This window comes from Trichomycterus rosablanca, chromosome 3, assembly GCF_030014385.1.
Source record: "Trichomycterus rosablanca isolate fTriRos1 chromosome 3, fTriRos1.hap1, whole genome shotgun sequence".
Taxonomy (NCBI): Eukaryota; Metazoa; Chordata; class Actinopteri; order Siluriformes; family Trichomycteridae; genus Trichomycterus; species Trichomycterus rosablanca.
This window is the reverse complement of record NC_085990.1, coordinates 22,387,805-22,397,510: the sequence shown is the minus strand read 5'-3', so window position 1 is coordinate 22,397,510 and position 9,706 is coordinate 22,387,805. Positions and strand designations below refer to the sequence as shown.

General features: G+C 40.6%; 1 pseudogene; it reads left to right on the top strand.

Moving 5' to 3' along the window:
• The first annotated feature begins 5,607 nt into the window (after window positions 1-5,607).
• On the top strand, window positions 5,608-9,459 carry LOC134310649 (inositol-pentakisphosphate 2-kinase-like; annotated as a pseudogene).
• The last annotated feature ends 247 nt before the right edge of the window (window positions 9,460-9,706 follow it).

Genomic DNA, 9,706 nt, shown 5'->3' with positions numbered 1-9,706 from the left:
AAAATATATAATGTATTTAATCCTGATACTTTTCTTCCTACAGAAAATGAAGGTGAACCAAATGATTGTATTAATGTTGTTAATGGAGTTTGCTTTCCTAGACCAGATTTACAGGAAACCACAAAACTACAAAATCCAGATATGGAGCTGTTTGTTGATGAATCTTCATTCAGAAGCACAGAAACAGGAAGAAGCTGTGTGGGGTATGATGGAATGACAAAACAATTAAACCATTAAAGCAGAATCACTAACATCTCATCTATCAACTCAAGCTGATGAATTAGTAGCATTGTAAATTGGCTAAAGGGAAAAACTATTAGCATTTTCACTGACAGTAGATATGAATCTGAAGTAGTAAATAAGGCCTTTTGACCTATTTAGGTAAACCTATCACAGATCACAACCTGATTTCTGCACTTCTGGATGGAATCCTATTTCCAAAAGCTATTGATGTATGTAAATGTGAAGCTCACACCTCACGTTCTGATCCCATTTCACAGGGCAACAACAGAGCAGACATGGCTGAGAAAAGGCAGCAGTGAAATGTACAGTAGATAAATATTTTGTGTTGTGGAAAAATGATTTCTGTTTCAGCTGACCTGACAGCCATCCAGTAGAGTCGAGACCATGTGCCAAAAAGGAGGGATGCAGGTAGTATCTCAAGACATTGGTACACTAAGGGCTTAACTAGCTTAACTAATTACTCCCAAAAATTTTGTGAACGCTGCATGATTTGCAAAATAAATAAGGTTAGTAGAGGTATTAAAACTCCTTAAAGTGCCCAACCACCGGCTGATTGACCTTTTCAGCATTTCCAGATTAATTTTATTGATATGTTCTCCAAATGGATTGAAGCATTCCCAACTGAGGTTGGGACATTAAAAACAGGATGGAAGTGCAGTAGCAAAGGCACTTATAACTGACATAATCCAAAGGTGGGGGATCCCTGAAAGTATTGGCAATGACAATGGTACTCCATTTGTCAACAAAGCATTACAGCAGGTCGTGAGTATGTAATTTATTGATTTAAAACAACAGTGTGCCCATCACCCAACCTGTGGGGCCGTGGAGCAAGAAAATGGTACACACAAATTGACAAAATGTCGTTCAGATACTGGTCTGACATGGGTTAAGGCCCAGCCAGTGACAATAATGTATATGAGAACCAGAATAAGGGAAAAACACAAACCTAAGCCCTTTCGAGATCCTATTTGGCAGTCCTCCAAATACAGGAATTGGGCCCAGAGAAACTCCAAGGCCACTCACGGATGAGCGTGAGTGAAAATGTTAAGTTATTGCGAAATCTGTCCTCTGTGTTGTGTGAAGTTCACAGGCAGGTGAAAGACCAACAAGTACCTATTTACATGATCTAAAAACCAGGTGACTGAGTGATGGTGGAAGAGTTCAGGAAAGACTTCAGGAGAAAAAGCTGGAAAGCCAAGAGGTGGCTAGATCCGTTCCAAGTGCTGCTAATGACAAACACCGCCGTCAGGGTTGCTGAAAGAGCCACGTGGATTCAGGACAGCCATAGCAGAAGAGTACCTAAACCAATTGAGAACCAGACAGAGGAGGAATCAACTAAAACCAGCCCTGACACACACACAGAGCAAAATTAAAGGGGCAATGTCAGCTTGTCCTTTTGCAGAAAACCACACAAAAACAAGAGAGTTTTTGCACAAAAGTCAGCTAAACGTGTTGAGCCAAAGGAGAGGGGTACCTGATAAAAGAAGAGGACATCATCGAGCAGCTGACGTTGCAGCGTGTGAAATAGCTGATTGGTCAAACTGAAAAAAACCTTTGAACACTGTGGAGTACATCTTGAATCAAAATCAAGAACATTTAATGAAACAGATTTTCACCTCAGTAACTAGTGAAAGAGTCAACTGTGAGCTTGTGTGTGATTTTTATCTGATTAAACAGGATCAACGAAGTGACATTTGGGGATAACACCTGTGTTGCAGAAAATTGTTGTAGACTAGATAATCTATAGAGGAAGGGTGTTTCTACACATGGTGTATTGCGTGTTAGTATGTCTAAGATTGGATGTGGCTTAGATTGAATTGGGGAAAAGATAGCTCAATTCTTAAACAGGTGTTCGAGAATTCAGGTATCAGTATTTCTGTTTATGAAAAGAACTAAAGCGTTAAATAATTGATGTGAAATTAATTATTCACCTTTTGTCTTGGAGTTTTTGTTTTGATTATCTTATCACTCAAGTTGATAGAAGTTTTTGATGATTTAATGTCTTTTGAGTAGTTGTTTTTTTTTTGTTTTTTTTATATTTACTTACTTTTATATTTAATCATTTACACAAATATTTACTCACATTTATCTTACTTGTACTGTATAATGATATTTACTGGTGATTTTCAAATGTTTTCTTTTCTTTTCTTTTTTCTTTCCTTTATGAAAAATTTTGAAGCATTTAATCAAGGTAGAATGGTTGTCTGATAGGCTTAATCATATAATTCATTTTATATGTAATCATTTATTATGTAAGTCATCCTGTGCTGAACCTGTGGTGTCGAGTACACTATCGCATCAGGTAGGTTGGTTGGTAAGATGGGTAGGGTGTGGAATTTTCTTTATAAATTGGAAATTGGTTGATAATTAGCTCGTGAGGATTCTTTAACGGGCCTGAGGGTTTTTTGCCCACCCCTGGGGCAGGATGGCAGGATGAACAAGCAGATAGTGTGTAACATTTATATTAAGCAATTATATTAATCATTCTTACATTAAGACTTTAGTAATCACTTATGGGTTTGTGACATAAAGTCACAAGAAGAGGGGAATCTATTCTTAGCGATATTCTCAGAAATATTCCTAGCAAAAAACAGTACACTCATTTCATTAATTTTTTTTAGGTGTGTTTACTGTATGATAACAATACCTTAAAACTCTGACAAGGGAAGGATATGTATCTGATGTTAATTGTAAATGAAAAGTTTGTTAAGTATATACAATTTTGTTTGTGTTGTCCAGGAAGGACAAAAGGAAGGATTCTGAATGGAAATTTTATATTGTATTAGTTATTTGCATTAAACTCATAAGTTTCTGCTTTCTTAGTTCAATTAGCAGAGGTAGAAGAGACTTTTGGAAGGTTACTTAGGGGCAGAGATATGTTGACCTTGGCATGGGCTTCTCGCTTCCGTGGGAATGTATGGGTGTCGGGACTGTGTGTACGGGGGTGCACGCAGGGTTTCGATACAGGTGAATTCTTGTGGAGATACGCCATGTTTCTAACAAACTGACTATTCTTGTAGGATGATAAACACGTTTGGTGTGGGAAGTTGACCTTGAGCTGGGTCTCTGAGCAGAGTTAGTCTGAAGGGGCAGTAAGGGGGGTATAAATACTGTTATAGGGCAGACGGAGTCGCCCTTTCTCTCCTGTAAAGGCGTGTGTGCGTTTGCATTGAGATTGGCCCTCAGCTGAGTAATAAATTGATTATTTGCTTTTATCACTATCCCGGTTGTCTGTGTCAATCTTTAAGGGTTATTTTGAATTCCCACAACAACAGCTACAGTCCGCTCTAGTATTTTAGCAAGGAATGGGAGATTGGAGATAGGCCTGTAGTTAGCCAAGTTCTCAGGATCAGCCAGTTTCAAACATGCTGGGACTAATCCTGAACTCAGTGATGCATTAATAATCTGAGCAATGTGTGGGCAGACTGAAGTAATACAGGCTTTCACCCAGTGAGTTGGCATAGGGTCTAACTGGCATGTAGTGGCTCTAGAGGACTTGATAAGCTGTAGTACAAAACTTTCTTGCACAGCAGCAAAAGTGGAAAAACAAATTTGAGAAGATGGCAGATGACAATTCAGTAAGGCTGGAATAGGCTGAATCTAAGTATAAATTGTGTAAATGTTTTGGTTAAAAAAGGCCATGAACTGAGAGCAAAGTTCAGGTGATGGGGCCAGAGGGAAACATTTCACAGAATGTATTAACTTGTTGACAGTAAAAAAAGAGAGCTCTAGAATTGCCATGGGTACCCTGGATGACATTGGAATGTTTCAATGAGCAAAGTAATAAAAATATACAAAAACACTAAACCACAACAGAACTGTGTATTAAACGTTTTAAAGATCTTGTCTGCTGCTTTTCTGAGTTTGACTGATGATGAAAAAAGCATTGTAAATTTCATCATCAGTAAAGTCATTGGAATGTACAAAAACTATTAACCTCTCCAGAACCGTGCATGAAACGCTTTTTTGATGTCTGATTCTTAAAATGCATGTTGTAATGTTTCAATGAACAAAGTAATAAAATTAAACAAAGACACTAAAACCACTCAGGAACTGTGCCAAACACACATATTTGGGCTTGGCTGACGCTATTCAATGTCCCCTTCAACAAAGTATAAGAAATGTTCATAAACACTGAAACATTCCAGCACTGTGCCAATCGGTTTGTCTGACGCTGAAACTGCTCTTTTTAATGTCACTATCAATAGTAAAAGGAATAAATAAGGAAACAGTGAAAAACTACAGAACTAAATTTTATAAACTTGTGTGATACTGAAATGAATTCAATTACAATATCAGCTTAACGAGATTCGTTAAGTATTAGACATGTAGAACAAACACTAACTCCAAAACTTTGTTTTCAAGCACTTCTTTGAGCTTGTCTGATACTGAAATGCATTTTGATATGTCCCAATGAACGAAAAACTCAGAATGTTCAAAAACAGTAAAACACACCAGAACCATGCTGAAACGGCTTTTCTGAGCTTGTCTGATGATGAAAAAAGCATTGTAAATGTCATCATCAGTAAAGTCATTGGAAAGTACACAAACTATTAACCTGTCCAGAACTGTGCATGAAACGCTTTTTTGAGGTTGTCTGATTCTGAAAATGCATGTTGTTATGTTTCAGTGAACAAAGTAATAAAAATATACAAAAACAATAAACCACGTCAGAAGTTTATTATAGTGCAGTTCAGCACAATAACAGCACTAGTCTTAACGCGTTGCAAGCATTACTAAGCATTTGAAAAGCACACAATCACCTAACGTCAGCTAACAGACTGTTAATGCTAATGTTCACTGTTCAATGTTTAACTAACGTCCCAAGTAACTAATTTATAGAATGCTGAGACCTGTGTTATTTTCGGCTTTCTAAAATGGTCACTCATTTTTAATAACATTTCAGGCATAGTATAGATTTTCCTGCTTATTATTATAAACTTTTTAAGTTTATGACTTACCATCGAACTTCAGTGGTTTAGCAGGGCACCGCTTCACGAATGTCTTTTTTTTCCATTTCTTACTTTCCAGATGACTACAACAGTTTAGCCATTGACAAGATCTTCCGTCATCAGATTCTTGTGTCCTTTAATGAGCTCTGACTCAGTAACACATGTGGCAGGAACTTCATCTTTAACTAAATACACAGCGCGTACTTTGACAGACTCATTTCTGAGAATTAAATAATTGAAAACTGACACAAAATTTGTATTTCGCGCGGTTCACCTGGTGCGAAGCTCTTTGTGGAGGCAGAGACGGTTGGTTGAGATAACGGTCTCAAGTCAAGTTCGCAAGTGCGCATGCCCAGAAAATAATTTTAGGCACATGCAAAGATCTGTCAAGTGTCCGTACATAGCGATTGACATGGCGTCTAAAGAAGAGAGGTTTGCGAAGAATAGGCATAAAAAAAGGCGCTATAAAGTCATCTGTCTGAGTGATACACTATATTGCCAAAAGTATTTGCTCGTCTGCCTTCACACACATATGAACTTGAGTTACATCCCATTCTTAATTCATAGGGTTTAATATGATTTTGGCCCACCCTTTGCAGCTATAACAGCTTCAACTCTACTGGGAAGGCTTTCCACAAGGTTTAGTGTGTTTATTGGAATTTTGACCATTCTTCCAGAGGCGCATTTGTGAGGTCAGACACTGATGTTGGAGGAGAAGGCCTGTCTTCGCTCTAATTCATCCCAAAGGTGTTCTATCAGGTTGAGGTCAAGACTCTGTGCAGGCCAGTCAAGTTCTTCCACACCAAACTCCCTCATCCATGTCTTTATGGACCTTGCTTAGTGCACTAGTGCGCAGTCATGTTGGAACAGGAAGGGGCTATCCTCAAACTGTTCCCACAAAGTTGGGAGCATGAAATTGCCCAAAATCTCTTGGTATGCTGAAGCATTAAGAGTTCCTTTCACTGGAACTACGTAAGGGGTCGAGCCCAACTCCTGAAAAACAACCCCACACCATAATCCCCCCTCCACCAAACTTTATGAATACTTTTGGCAATATAGTGTCTATAATGTAATATTTGTCCTGTCTGCATGAGGGTTCATGTCTGCTCTCTTCTTTTTTAGGCCTGAGGAGCAAAAGTCTATTTTTGTAATATTATAAATATTATAAATATGTCAATTTGTGCTGTATTCTTTCTTATTGAAATACAGTAGACCCTTGACTTACGTATTTAATTGGTTCCAAAGGGCTGTTCTTAAGTCAAAATGTTCATTTTTCCCATAAGAAATAATGTAAAGAGAATTAATCCGTGCCAGACCTCCAAAACCACCCACTTACCTAACCTTTCTAATGTCTTTTTTGTTGTAAATACAAGTATATTTTCCCTTAAATCTTAAATTATAGAATAGACATTCCTGTAATAAACAATAATAAACAACAATACACAGTAGTACTGTACTGTACATAACACACACATCACATTTCAGTACAGTACGTGTGCTGTACCATACACCATAATAAATGTCCTTTTTTTTAAATAAAATGTATCTACCAGAAACAACAATAACTCTCATATTTCTCTATTATCTCCTTTCTCCTTTCAATAGTGTTGTATTTTGTAGGTACTTTGTACTTTACTGAGCCAAATTCCTTTTTCTCTCTCACTCACTGTCCCTGCTGTTTGATACACCTTGACACCTACTGGCAGGAGTTATTAAAAAACAACAAATAGTAATAGATTTTTTCATTTTCTCAACACTATACTTTCTCTGCACCTTCTTTGGGGACATTTTAATATTGAATTTTACAAAATATAAAGAAAACACCGGAAAAACACCGTCCGCTGTCTGAATGTTCACTCACTGTATATATATATACTGTATATATATATATATATATATATATATATATATATATATATATATATACAGTGTATCACAAAAGTGAGTACACCCCTCACATTTCTGCAGATATTTAAGTATATCTTTTCATGGGACAACATTGACAAAATGACACTTTGACACAATGAAAAGTAGTCTGTGTGCAGCTTATATAACAGTGTAAATTTATTCTTCGCTCAAAATAACTCAATATACAGCCATTAATGTCTAAACCACCGGCAACAAAAGTGAGTACACCCCTAAGAGACTACACCCCTAAATGTCCAAATTGAGCACTGCTTGTCATTTTCCCTCCAAAATGTCATGTGATTTGTTAGTGTTACTAGGTCTCAGGTGTGCATAGGGAGCAGGTGTGTTCAATTTAGTAGTACAGCTCTCACACTCTCTCATACTGGTCACTGAAAGGTCACCGAATTGTTGTGCTACATGAAGATGGCCAAGGCTACAAGAAGATTGCCAACACCCTGAAACTGAGCTGCAGCACAGTGGCCAAGATCATCCAGCGTTTTAAAAGAGCAGGGTCCACTCAGAACAGACCTCGCGTTGGTCGTCCAAAGAAGCTGAGTGCACGTGCTCAGTGTCACATCCAACTGCTGTCTTTGAAAGATAGGCGCAGGAGTGCTGTCAGCATTGCTGCAGAGATTGAAAAGGTGGGGGGTCAGCCTGTCAGTGCTCAGACCATACGCCGCACACTACATCAAATTGGTCTGCATGGCTGTCACCCCAGAAGGAAGCCTCTTCTGAAGTCTCTACACAAGAAAGCCCGCAAACAGTTTGCTGAAGACATGTCAACAAAGGACATGGATTACTGGAACCATGTCCTATGGTCTGATAAGACCAAGATTAATTTGTTTGGTTCAGACGGTCTCAAGCATGTGTGGCGGCAATCAGGTGAGGAGTACAAAGATAAGTGTGTCATGCCTACAGTCAAGCATGGTGGTGGGAATGCCATGGTCTGGGGCTGCATGAGTGCAGCAGGTGTTGGGGAGTTACATTTCATTGAGGGACACATGAACTCCAATATGTACTGTGAAATACTGAAGCAGAGCATGATCCCTTCCCTCCGGAAACTGGGTCGCAGGGCAGTGTTCCAGCATGATAATGACCTCAAAGACGCCTCTAAGACGACCACTGCTTTATTGAAGAGGCTGAGGGTAAAGGTGATGGACTGGCCAAGCATGTCTCCAGACCTAAACCCAATAGAACATCTTTGGGGCATCCTCAAGCGGAAGGTGGAGGAGCGCAAAGTCTCGAATATCCGCCAGCTCCGTGATGTCGTCATGGAGGAGTGGAAAAGCATTCCAGTGGCAACCTGTGAAGCTCTGGTAAACTCCATGCCCAGGAGAGTTAAGGCAGTTCTGGGAAATAATGGTGGCCACACAAAATATTGACACTTCAGGAACTTTCACTAAGGGGTGTACTCACTTTTGTTGCCGGTGGTTTAGACATTAATGGCTGTATATGCAAAGACGACGCCAAGCAGCAGCCGGACCTGAACGAGCTGGTCCAGCACCTCTGGCCGTACTTCCACCACAGCAACGGCCTGTACACGGCTCACCAGTCGGGCAGAGCCGTCCTGAGCGAGTTCATTCAGGTGATCTGCGGCGCCCTGCTGAGCACCGGAGACTCCGGCCGATCAGGAGAACAGAAGAAGGTTCAGCTCACCGAGAGCAGAGCGCTGTGTGAAGCCGGTCCACAGAGACCTGCTGCGCAACGGCACTCATGGTCTGCCCAAAGACTGCGTCCTTGGTAAAATCCTCCAAGTGCAGATGCTGGACAACCTGGATGTTGAAGGCATCTACCCGCTGTACAAGAGAGTGGAGCAGTACCTGGAGGAGTTTCCTAAAGAAAGGAACAGACTGCAGATCGACGGCCCTTACGACGAGTGTTTCCTGGAGAAGGTGAAAACGTGTCCTGTCGAAGACGACGGCTCTGTAGAGTACGCTGTTGGAAAGGTTCTCCAGTACAGAGTAGCGATGACGGCCAAGGACTGCTCCATCATGATCACGTTCGCTCCTCGTGAAGAAGATAAAAAGCCGCAGCCAGATTTGGAAATCCAGCCCACGAAGTCCCGCTTCACGTACTCCGTCTCCATCCTGGATCTGGACCCCAAACCCTCCGACAGCATCCCTCATCAGTACAAACTGGACTCCAAGATCGTCAACTACTACCTGAGGAGCAGAAACTCCGGTCAGGACCTGCCCCCGCCCGACCCGTGTACGGAGCGGCAGGACTGCACGCTGCTCTTTCACCCCGTCTGAACCCCGGCGGAGACCTCGTCACTACACCACGCTGCTGCTCCTCACGAGAACCTCCGAGGGTTTAGGGTTACGATTGATCCGTCCCCTCATGATTTATTTACCCGTGTGCACAGCTGGGGGCACGAGGGGTCGTAATCGGCGCGGAAAACATCGGTGGTCTCCCGGCTGAGCCGATTTTCACACACGTGGGTTACGTACCCTGCATACGAAGGTCGTCATATTTATTTGCCAAAGGGAAATTAGTTTGAAATATTAATAAAAATAATAAATGAGTGAATATTGAGAGCTAGTTTGCTAATAAAGTAAACACCACAGGGCTTTATAATCAATCTAAAATAATACGAGCACAAT